This window comes from Siphateles boraxobius, unplaced genomic scaffold (assembly GCF_051911475.1).
Source record: "Siphateles boraxobius isolate OS27281-9 unplaced genomic scaffold, OSU_SipBor_1 31, whole genome shotgun sequence".
In the NCBI taxonomy this organism is placed as follows: Eukaryota; Metazoa; Chordata; class Actinopteri; order Cypriniformes; family Leuciscidae; genus Siphateles; species Siphateles boraxobius.
Window position 1 is genome coordinate 18675616 of NW_027508931.1, and position 13248 is coordinate 18688863.

Genomic DNA, 13248 nt, shown 5'->3' on the forward strand with positions numbered 1-13248 from the left:
GACAAAAATACTGATATAATGTATTTTATGATGTTTAAATATATTTATTCACAAAATATACATTACAAAAGCTGTTAGCCACATCCAGAAAAATATATGGATCTCTGCTGGATGTATATAGTTATTACACTTTGTTCATTTCCTAAAGATGTTTCTTTAACCAGCAGATGGCAGAATTCTTACCCTAACACCTAGATCATATCCAGAAACAAATCATATTTAATTCTGATCATCATTAAAGTGTTTTTTTTTCTCATAAATATTGTATATTTCTTATGCATGTCATTGATGTAGTTGAGGAATTTTGCCGTAAATAGGTAAAAAAAAAAAAAAAAAAAAAAAACATACCAGTCGGAGAAATAATTATTTGATCCCCCTGCTGATTTTGTACATTCGCCCACTTACAAAGAAATGATGGGTGTATAATTTTTATGTTAGGTTTATTAGAGATAGAGACAGAATATCAACCAAAAAATCCAGAAAAAAGCACATTATAAAAAGGTTATAAATTGATTTGCATTTCAGTGAGTGAAATAAGTATTTGATCCCCAAGCAATACATGCCTTAGTACTTGTGGAGAAACCTTTGTTGGCAAGCACAGAGGTAGACGTTTCTTGTAATTGGTCACAAGGTTTGCACACATCTCAGGAGGAATTTAAGAGGAGTCTTTTTTCCAGATACTCTCAAAATCCTTAAGGTTTCTTGGCTTTCGCTTGGCAACTCAAAGTTTCGGCTCCCTCCACAGAGTGAGGATTAAGTAGGATTAAGGTCTGGAGACTGGCTAGGCCACTCCATGACCTTAACCCTCTGGAGTCGGCAAACGCGCCGGCGCGTTTTGCTTGATTTTTTTCACATAGCAGCAAAATAGACCTAGAAATATGAATATTCTGATATGAAATATAAAAGAAATATGAAAAAATAAACTTTTAAATGTCTACTTTTGTATGTGTCCAATTACAATCGAAATAAAACATTGTGCTTTTGTAAAATAAAGAAAATAAACAGGGTGTGCATTCTGGCTCTCCGTCACAGTGAGCTTTTTTTTGAGCATGTCTCTAAACTTAAAACTCAGCGACTACTATTCGCCCAGGCATGAGCAATATATCCGTCATGTTTCAATGTGTTTAAGTTCTGTTTTGTGATCTGGTTTCCCCCTGTCTTTGTGATTTTGGTTTAGTCCTGTTAGTTTTTCTCCTCGTTTGTGTTCAGTTTCTTCACCTGTGTTCAGTTAATTATCCCATTAGTCCCAGTTCTTTTAAGCCCTGTGTTTTCCCTCAGTTTTGGTTGGTCGTCGTCCTTGTATGGTTGTGTTACCGAATTCCTGGAGTTTGTTATTTTGTTCCTGTATGTTCCTGAAGTTAATTTTGTAAATAAATCAACTACTTTGAAGTTCCTGCATCTTCGTCTTGAGCTACCTGCACACACCCTGACAGAACGACCAACCAAGACAAGATGGATTTGGCTGGCCATAACCTGATGGATTACCTCATCAGGATCCTGATGGAGAGAGTAGGGATGGGGAAATGAAGCCTCGTGAAGCAAAAAGCCTTTCCCCTAACTGTTCTGGGAAAAGATTCAAAGCTTTGAGAGTGTCGAGAACAACACACACACACACACACACACACACACACACACACACACACACACACACACACACACACACACACACACACACACACGCGCACACACACACACACACAGTGTGATTGGATCATCTGTTCATCTGACACTTGTAGGAATGCCAGAACGGTGATAAAAATTAATTATTCTGTAATGCCAATGTATATAGATGGGGGTAGACATGTTTCTGCATTCTCCAGTATTCAAGTGGATCTTCAACTCTTTGTATGTTTGTCTCTGTAAGGTATTTATCCACTTCTAGGATCGCATCAGAAGTGTCATTTGAGCTTGTTTGCGCTGGTCTACTGCACTGTCCAACAGAAGACAAAGGTTTCCACCTCAGAAGTGTGAGGATACATTTTTTTGGTTGGGAGTGACTAAATGTACATTGACTGAATATAAGACAACAATTATACAATACAATGATAAAAAATAAAATAATAATAAATATTTATTTTTTCTTCCTCTTTTTTAGAAATGCATTCATTACAAGCTATAAGCTCAAAAAATTTCTAGTTAGGGAAAGTCTTCCTTTTTTTGGCTGTTGCCATTGCTGTTAATACAAACCCTTCACCAAACACCCAAATACCAACACCAAATTACCTAAAAAAACACCAAAAGTGCAACGATCTTACAAAAACAAAATTACACAACAATAACAAAAAATAAGTAGTTTTGGTTATTTAAATGTAATGTATTAATAAACTTTCAAAGTACAGCACTCTAGTCTCCTCACAAACCCATCAACCAGACTGAGCCAACAAGGACCTTCGAGCCTTCTGACACCCAAAGCAAAACGCGCACGTGATTGGACAGAAAGTGAGGCTTCGTTTGTCATCGATCACGTGACCTCTGGGAAACCAATACACACCCCGACACGGGGCTTCAATAGAAATTGCTTCACTTTCGCAAAACGCACATCGAAGCTTCAGTGTCATACGTAACATCACTAGGAGAGAGGTATCCGCATCACCATCACCCCGGTGGTGGCTCCAACCATCTTCGCCATGCCATCCATCCTCATCCATGGTTCTGAAGAGCCCTCGTCGCTGCTGGTTCCGTCCAGCACCAAGCCCTCTTCGCCACTGGTTCCGTCCAGCACCAAGCCCTCTTCGCCGCTGGTTCTGTCCAGCACCAAGCCGTCTTCGCCGCTGGTTCCGTCCAGCACCAAGCCCTCTTCGCCGTTGGTTCCGTCCAGCACCAAGCCCTCTTCGCTGCTGGTTCCGTCCAGCACCAAGCCCTCTTCGCCGCTGGTTCCGTCCAGCACCAAACCCTCTTCGCCGCTGGTTCTGTCCAGCACCAAGCCCTCATCACCGCTGGTCCCGTCCAGTTCTGAGTCCCATGATGTGCTGGTCCCGTCCAGTTCCGAGTCCCATGATGTGCTGGTTCGGTCCAGTTCCGAGTCCCATGATGTGCTGGTCCGGTCCAGTTCCTATCCCATGATGTGCTGGCCCCGTCCAGTTCCGAGTCCCATGATGTGCTTGCCCTGTCCAGTTCCGAGTCCCATGATGTGCTGGCCCCGTCCAGTTCCGAGTCCCATGATGTCCTGGCCCCGTCCAGTTCCGAGTCCCATGATGTCCTGGCCCCGTCCAGTTCCGAGTCCCATGATGTGCTGGCCCCGTCCAGTTCCGAGTTCCATGATGTGCTGGTCCCGTCCAGTCCTGCGCCAGAGCCCGTTGATCCTGCGCCAGAGCCCGTTGATCCTGCTCCAGAGCCCACTGATCCTGCGCCATTGCCCACTGATCCACTTTTTTAGAAATGCATTCATTACAAGCTATAAGCTCAAAAAATTTCTAGTTAGGGAAAGTCTTCCTTTTTTTGGCTGTTGCCATTGCTGTTAATACAAACCCTTCACCAAACACCCAAATACCAACACCAAATTACCTAAAAAAACACCAAAAGTGCAACGATCTTACAAAAACAAAATTACACAACAATAACAAAAAATAAGTAGTTTTGGTTATTTAAATGTAATGTATTAATAAACTTTCAAAGTACAGCACTCTAGTCTCCTCACAAACCCATCAACCAGACTGAGCCAACAAGGACCTTCGAGCCTTCTGACACCCAAAGCAAAACGTGCACGTGATTGGACAGAAAGTGAGGCTTCGTTTGTCATCGATCACGTGACCTCTGGGAAACCAAGAGTCCCATGATGTGCTGGTTCGGTCCAGTTCCGAGTCCCATGATGTGCTGGTCCGGTCCAGTTCCTATCCCATGATGTGCTGGCCCCGTCCAGTTCCGAGTCCCATGATGTGCTTGCCCTGTCCAGTTCCGAGTCCCATGATGTGCTGGCCCCGTCCAGTTCCGAGTCCCATGATGTCCTGGCCCCGTCCAGTTCCGAGTCCCATGATGTCCTGGCCCCGTCCAGTTCCGAGTCCCATGATGTGCTGGCCCCATCCAGTTCCGAGTTCCATGATGTGCTGGTCCCGTCCAGTCCTGCGCCAGAGCCCGTTGATCCTGCGCCAGAGCCCGTTGATCCTGCTCCAGAGCCCACTGATCCTGCGCCATTGCCCACTGATCCTGCGCCAGAGCCCACTGATCCTGCACCAGATGCACCAGAGCCCACTGATCCTGCACCAAAGCCCACTGATCCTGCGCCAGTCCTGTCCAGCCCAGAGTTTCCTTCACCGCTGGTCCTGCACAGCCCAAGACCCTCGTTGCTGCCGGATCCCCCATTTCCTGTCAATTTCCCCATTAAAATTTTGGGGGGGCGCCCACCCGAAGGGTCCTCACCGCCATGGCCACCCGAAGGGTCCTCACCGCCTTGGCCACCCGAAGGGTCCTCACCGCCATGGCCACCCGAAGGGTCAGCTCCGCCCTGGACTCCCGAGGGTCCGACAGCTCTGTCCTAGACGCCCGAGGGTCCGACAGCTCCGCCCTGGACGCCCGAAGGTCCGACAGCTCCGCCCTGGACGCCCGAGGGTACGACAGCTCCGCCCTGGACACCCGAGGGTCTGACAGCTCCGCTGTGGCCACGCCCACAGCCTGCTCCGCCGTGGTCACGTCCACAGCCTGTTCCACCCCGGTTCCCCGAGCTACCAGCTCCGCCCTGGAGGGTTCCCGCTCCTGTGCAACCGCGCCCTCGTCAGCCTCCAGGGCCCCCTCCCACCGCTTTGGATGTGATACGGCGCGAGGACGCGCCTTCGGGGAGGGGGGAGGTACTGTCATGTTTCAATGTGTTTAAGTTCTGTTTTGTGATCTGGTTTCCCCCTGTCTTTGTGATTTTGGTTTAGTCCTGTTCGTTTTTCCCGATCCTCGTTTGTGTTCAGTTTCAACAACCTGTGTTCAGTTAATTATCCCATTAGTCCCAGTTCTTTTAAGCCCTGTGTTTTCCCTCAGTTTTGGTTGGTCGTCGTCCTTATATGGTTGTGTTACTGAATTCCTGGAGTTTTTTATTTTGTTCCTGTATGTTCCTGAAGTTAATTTTGTAAATAAATCAATTACTTTGAAGTTCCTGCATCCTCGTCTTCAGCTACCTGCACACACCCTGAAAATATCTTTATAATCATTTAAGTTTGTACTTTTAAATGATCTAATTCATAACAAAAACAAATATTCTCTGTTTATCTAATCTATATGAAAAGAGAGAGATGTCAGTCGTTCTCATTTAATCTCATTATCTTTTAATTTGACACGCCCACGGAGAGCGCGCGCTATTCAAACGCAAATGCTCTGAGGCAACACATGCAAACGTGTAAACGCCCATCAGATGGATAAAGCACACCCAATTTTATCAGATTACAGTACTTTACGTTGTCTTGCGTGGCTGTGAGGAATAATCCTGGGAAATTTACTTCAGAAGTGCTGGTTTAAATTAATTTCGATTTCGAGGACGTTTTTTTATTATTGTTCTAATCGCGATATCCAAGTGTATGTAAACCGCAATAAGACTGTTTAAATATGAATTTAAAACTGTGTGTGAATAAATGAACTGAACAGCTTTTACCAAACTATATTGCTATACTGAGATGAGTAAAAATCGACTGAAATATGTTGAAATAAAATGTCTTTGTATAAGCAACGTATGTTACAGACGAAATATGAAAGACAACATTTCGTTGACTAGTTTTGGATAGATTATAAAGTTTTTATTGTAAAATAGACTACTGCCACATCAAATAAGCTTTTGTTCACCAATTTCTGCTCAAATATTAAATAAATTAGGCTATGTTTGTTTTGTCAACAATAAAGTCATCAACTAAGATGTTGTCACGATTAGCCACGCACTTCCTGGGTTTACTTGGACTACATTTCCCATCATGCACCTCCCTAGACTGATTACACCAAACACCATACACCTGCACTGCGCTGATTACACACACCTGCATCTCATTCACACACACATATAAACCACTTCCACGCACCACACCAGGGTAAAGTCTTGACTTTCCTGGCTGTCATTCTGAGCATTTATCCCTGTGGATTATTTATTGCCTTGACCTTGGACTGTGTACCCCGTTTTTGATCGTTCTCTGCCTACCTCGACTTGGATTGTTGGACCTTAGGGATGGGGAAATAAAGCCTCGTGAATCAATGAGGCTTTCCCCTGACTGTTCCGGGAAAAGATTCAAAGCTTCGAGAGTGTCGAGAACAGCGCCATCTGGTGCTTATTTAAAATAAAGCAGCCAGAAGCCTGTGTTAGAAGCTCTGGCAGATGAAGCAACCACAACACACTCCATAGTTTCAATGTTATGTGTACAAATAAAAGCCTTACATGTTTGTGTTTGATTTGTTCATTAAATAAATTCATTTTCCCATTAAAGTGTGACAATAAAATATAATATAAGCTTATAAGATTCAATAAGATTTAATGTAGGCCTATTTCTCTCTCTCTCTCTCTCTCTCTCTCTCTCTGTATACACACACACACACACGCACACACACACACTGAATAAGAACATTGTCTGATAGGTTCATCTGTTATTAAATGTGCTTATGACACTTGGCAGTGATAGTGCTTATGTCACTGTAGGAATGACAGAAAGGTGATAAAGTTTTTAATTATTTTTATTAAGAAATAAAAGCTGTTTCACAGTGTTGGGGCTGAGTCTATTTCTCCTCTTAGACAGTACTTGCCCAGCCTTAGAGAAGACTCTTTCACATGGCACAGAGGAGGCCGGGGTACAAAGAAACTGTAATGCCAATGTACATAGGTGGGGGTAGACATGTTTCTGCATTCTCCAGTATTCAAGTGGATCTTCAGCTCTTTGTATGTTTGTCTCTGGAAGGTATTTATCCACTTCTACGATTGCATCAGAAGTGGCATTTGAGCTTTGCTCCACAGCACTGACCAACAGAAGCCAAAGGTTTCCACCTTACAAGTGTGAGGAAAATTATTATTATTATGTTTATTGGGAGTGACTGTACATGTACATTGATTGAATATAAGACACATCAACGGTCAACAATTATAAAATACAATAAATAAATAAAAATAAAAATAAATAAATACTTGAGCTTGGTGTGGGCTGTTGGGTTGATGGTGGTGCTTCTGTTGACTGAGTGCTTGATGATGTGGATGGGTTTTCATCTTCGGCCCTGATGACATTACCACATTCTGCTTTTAGCCGTTTGAGAGCCTCTGTCATTTTAGTTTGGTTTAGGAAACCCAACTTTTTAAACCTTGGGTCCAGCAGAGTTGCCATGGTCATTATACTGAGCGACGCCATATTCCAGATATGCTCCCTCAGACGCCTGATAGGGTTTTCAGTTAATTCCTTTGTTACTGGCATGGTTAACCTATGAAATAGAAAAATATTTACTCTGTGCAAAAAAACAAATTTAATAGTTCAATAATTTAATAATTAAGAGTATTCTACACAAATAAAAATAAATATCAGTTTTAAGTGAGGCAAGGGATGCTCCCACAGTTTGCCTTTCCCCATGCAGCCGTTGAAGCATGGGAAAAGTGCTGTTCCAGCGTGTTTCCACTTCATTCACAAGTTTAAGAACTGGCCTGTTCATCTCTTGCTGCACATGGGTCAACATTTCTTTGGCAGAGGTGCTGCTTCGAAAATAGGTGACCACCTTTTTAGCTTTGTTCCGAATGTCAAACAGAGCTGGTACCTGATCAAAAGACTTTTTAACCATGGTGTTAAGTGCATGTGCAATGCAAACTGAATGTCTCCCTTGCAGAATTCTTGCACAAGCAATCATGTTTGCTGCTGCATCTGTGACAAGACACTTCACTTTGTCGTTGATTGCCCACTCCATCATGACATTCGTTTTCACCAGGGCCATATTTTCCGCTGTGTGCCTGTTTGGGAACTTCTCAACATCCAACAACACTGTATTCATCTTATAACTGTCATCAGTGTAGTGGCAGGTTATTGCTAGATATGCATCCATGTTGATAGAAGTCCACATATCCGATGTTATAGACACAGCAGTTGCTTTTTCCATGTCTGCCTTGGCCTTCCTCTTTGCTTCTTCATATTTTGAAGCCACCATTTTCTTTAAAGCCTTTTTGAGTTCACAAAACAGTTATAGTTATCAATAAAGAAATTATATTATTATTGATAAAGATTTATTATATAGATTATACATAAAAATCAACCTCTGCTGCTATCCTCACCTGTCTGGTTGGGATTATATAGGAAGGATCAAGGGCATGGATGAGGCCCTTGAAACCCTCATCCTCAACCACTGTAAATGGCTGTGAGTCTTTTATGACCATGTTGACCAATGCCTCATCAACCATTTGCTTGCGAGATACTATAATGAAAGAAGAAATATATATTATACATAATTAATTGAAATCATGATAATGCATTCACAATTATTAATAAAAATCATGAAGCAACAGTCCTACTTTGTGTCCTTGGATTGTGGGGCTGAGCAGTCTCATGTAAAGCTCTGAAATGCCTTAGCATGGATGATGTGTTGTTTCCATAAACAAGCTCTTTGTCACACACCAAGCATCTCACCTTCTAAAAAAGTTATATGAAAGTAAGAAATTACGTACAACAGTAACATTATATATATATATATATATATATATATATATATATATATATATATATATATATATATATATATATATATATATATATATATATATATATATGCATACACACATTGGAAGCTATAAACTCAAAATATTCCCAGATAGGGGAAGTCTTCCTTTTTTTAGCTGTTGCCATTGCTCTAAATACAAACCCTTCACCAAACACCAACACCCTATCCCCTCTCCCCTAAGCCCACCCTAATCCCAAATACCAACACCAATTACCTAAAATCACCAAAAGTGCAAATATATTACAAAAACAAAAAGACAAAAGAAAAAAGAATAGCCTAAGTAGTGAAAAATAAATTTTGGTTATTTAATGTATTATATTTATTAACTTTCAAAGTACAGCACTCTCCTGAAACACCCATCAACCAGACTGAGCCAACAATGACTCATTAAAGGAGATCTGGAGTTCGAGCCTTCTGACACCCAAAGCGAAACGCGCACGTGATTGGACAATAAGTGAGGCTTCATTTGTGATCGATCACGTGACTTTGGGGAAACCAATACACACCCCGATACGGGGCATCACTAGAAATTGTGTCGCATGTGTGATACGCGCATCGAAGCTTCAGTGTCATACGTCACATCATTACTGGACCTTGCTTCTCGCCGCCTGCCCCGACCAACGCTTGTTATCTGGTTTGTCTCTGCCTTTTCTCCATTGCCCTGTTTGCTGGTGTTGATCCCTGCCTGTCTGACTACTCTAATAAAAGCTGCATATGGATCCCCTTGTGTCTGCTGAATCATAACAGATGTTATTATAGTGTTTGTTCCAATGTAGGCTTTATTCAAACTAATGAATCCTTAACTTTGAAATACCTTTGATAAAATGTATACTTTAATTTTTACAAAGAAATATTACACTTGCAATATTGTTATTTTAATTGTTGCTTTATTGTAACCTTTTTAATAAAATGGCAAAGACTATATTTACAAGGTAGATGTAAACAAAATCTTAAAAGGCGAATATAAGCCTTCTCTTCAAATTATTTTTATTGTGTTTTATTAGTGACAAATTTGGGGAGAGGATACATATCCAAAACTTTCTGAAAATACAGTATGAGAATTGACTACACAATTTGCCTTTGGCTAAGCCACACCCTAGAATGTAGATTGACCAATCACAGCGCAGCCAAGAACAAGCTCCCACAGAGGTCTGACACTTTTTCACAGCACTCCATTGACTTTAACACAGGCGTCTCATATTTTTGGTCTCGGCAGGCTATTACCGTCGTAGTTTTATAAAAAATATGGTTAAACGTTGTGCCTGGGGCATTTGTAACACAGATACGAGTTTCCCAGAGAGGTTGGAGGGAGGTGTCTGTTTTTACCCTTCCCAAAACCGAAGTCAAATCCTGACAAGTGTTGTCTTTGGATTAAACTGTGTGGAGGTCCTCACAGTCAGCTAAACCCCTCAAGGATCAACAAGCACACTTTTGTGTGCTCTAAGGAAAATTTTGCTTTTAACCTTACTGTGAAGTTATACTAGTTAGACAGTTTTATGCTGTTTTAGGTTATGATTTCAGTTCTCTACCCTGAAGAAGAATCAAGGTGCTAGCAAACAAGCTTAGCTTAAGTGGATGTTAGCTAACTTTGTTATTAAAGATACAAACACCTGACGTTAATGTTACAGACACGCTGTGGTGGTAGTTTTGAAGGTGACTAACGTTACCGCCACCATGTTGCCACAATCCAACAATATTTTACATTACTATTTCAGCATTTTGTTAGTGGTGAACCAAGTCACGAATTCCCAAATCCAGTCCCTGCTATTCATGGTGAAGGAAGTGCAGTCAAAGGTCGAAGATTGCCGACTAAAAGGTAAGAGTTATAATAAAATAATTAAATTGCAGAAAGAATATTACAGCCACAACACAGTATCAGAATAATATCAAACACTTTAATCGATTTCGGGCTCATCAGTGCAGGATACCACATCAGAGGAGTTGTCCATGGTCATTGAAACAGGTAGGCTACAATTCATGTGACTGTTGTGGACTCTCACTGCACATTGTAGGGAGAAAGTACTCTAAGTACCAGTCAAGTTTATCTTTTATTTTCCTCAACATCTCAGGATCAAACCAAATTCGCTCCAGGTTATAGTCACTTTCACATAACACAAAAAGGTCACACCATGCCATCCCAGTTATCCCCAATTGTCCCATGATTTGGAAGTAATATTCATGTGTATGATTGAGTCTGTAGCTGTCATCACTAACCTGTTTAAGGTACTGGCAATCGGTGTAATTTGATTTTCATTGGACATTTAATTTCTAGAAGTCCATAGGTCTCATTCTCACCACTCTTAACCCTTCTGTCAGGGGATTTGCCCAAATAGGGGGCGTTAGGGTTGATGACAAACCCACACACTTGAACTTTATTACCAGTGATGACGGCATACTGGGCTGCAGTGGCTGGCTCAAGCTCCAGGCTTCTCTTCATGGCTTTTGTCATAATGTTGTTCTTCTTCCTCTGCATGATGGTGGCAAGTTGTTCAAAGTCGGCTCTTCTAGAGAATATTCTCTTGAGGGAGGATGAGGTTAGGCGAATAGAGCGGACATGATGCCAGATATTGTTGCTACTCTGCTGTCTGCTGTTTTTCTCAAGTGCCTCTGCCTCAGGTTTTGAGACTACCATGGTACTGAACTTTTCCATCTGCAATTCATTAAGGACAGTACAGAAAGAGCCTGGCTGTGGTGGCAAAGAGAATGCTGGGAAGTCAGTGGAGTTTGATTGGGAGTATTCTTGTCAAGTGTTGTCCAATAGTGGGAGCTGTATGCAATGAAGGGGGGAAAAAATACATTTATTATTTACATTATGTTTCCTGTTTTTATTTATTTATTTTTTATTTTTTAACTAGGCCTCATTTTAATAATTTCATTTATGTTTTTTACACAGAAAACCAGATTCACACAGCAGACCAGATTCACACAGAGGTTCCACACCAGGATCGCCGAGAGGACCAAGAGGAAGTAAATCGATTAAATAGGCAACTTGTCGATAAAGAAAAATAAAATGCCTTGCTGAGGGAAGAGATTATAACTTATCAAGCATCTCACCCACTCACTCACACCACACCCACTCAAGCTCATTACCAACTCACACCAGAGACTATATAACTGCAGTGTGCCTGAGTACTTTAAGTACTGCACAGTGTCACGCCCGGCTTTGCCGTGTGGGGTGTGCTCACTCCACCATGGATAGTATTATGTTTGGGCCGTTTCTCTCCTCCCAGTCTGAAGGGGGAGCTGTTTGTTTTAGGTCCATCCGACAACAGCTGATAGGAGGGACTATTTAAAAACATCTCCTGTCGGTTGTTTGGTCTGCTCTGTGCTGCGCGGCTCGGCATTGCTCGGGTCTCCATGCTGGTGGCAGCAGCATCATCCCACTTCTTTTTGCTTTGTATGCATTACACATAGTCTACACTTTACTGATCTGCAACACACTTTTGATTAGTTTTATTTCGTTTCTCATTTACTGACTTGTTACATTTATTGATCTAAATTATGATTTCATCGTATAAATTAATGTTTAATAAATTATGTTTGCTTAAACTTAACAAACGGTGTGGTCTCGCCTATGTCATTGCTACTGTGAGCCAGGTAGTCGTGACATATGGGGGCTCGTCTAGCCATTTGGATCCCGAATTGTAAGTAGACTACTATAATTCGCAATATTGTGTAGGCTGGGTTGCGTGGGTAGTGCTACGTCATTGGTTCACATTTTGTGAATGACACGTACCGGTGATCAGCTGATAGTAGTCTAATCAGCTGGCACGCGTGCGTTGTGATTGTTTGTTGGGGAGTTCCGCATCGGGTGTTCAGTTAATGAATTTAATGTTACTTTATTAGGTTGATCGCTAAAAGTTAGTTCTTTGGTTGTGAAAAAAGTTGGGAGTAGGTTATTTGCGCAGTTTAGAGCAATTTTTGCCAACCATAGTTTGTTTGTTGAGTTTGAGTGGCGAAGTGTGTTTGTATGTCTACTTGTGTTGCAGGATGACAGTTTACGGAGCCTGTTTTATCCCCAATTAGTGCGCTTAGGCGTTGTGGGTTTAGGTTGCTGGTCACTGAAGTCTGAACGAGGGCACCGCCGTGGAGCACCGGCTGAATTGACTTTTGTCGGGACAGTACGATTCCATCGGTATTGGTGAGTAAATGAGCCTTGTTCTTGGACTTAGTGTGAAGATAGGTTAGAATAGTAGGGGGGAAAATGTTTAGGGGGAAACTCCGTTGTTGTCCTGTAACATGAGCTGCATTCCGCTTCACCCGATGTAATTTGTGTGGTTGGAATTGTTTACTAACCCTAAAGACGTTGAGGTTTAGTTTTGATTATTTGACTGGATTTATTGCTGTTGGCTGTTTATAGACCATAGCCTGGTTTGATTGTGATGGGTGACTCGTAATTTAAGTTGTAATAATGAGTACACTTGAGGCGTTTTTGGTTGCTCCTTCAGTGGTCTTGCTTGCGGCGTTGAAAATGAAACAATTGCATAGTGTGGCTAAGCACTATAAAATTGATGTAACATTGCCGAGGGGAGCTAAGAAGCATGAGCTGTTTGACTTTATTCGTGCGTGTTTGATTGACAATAACGTGTTACCTGACGAGAAATTGCC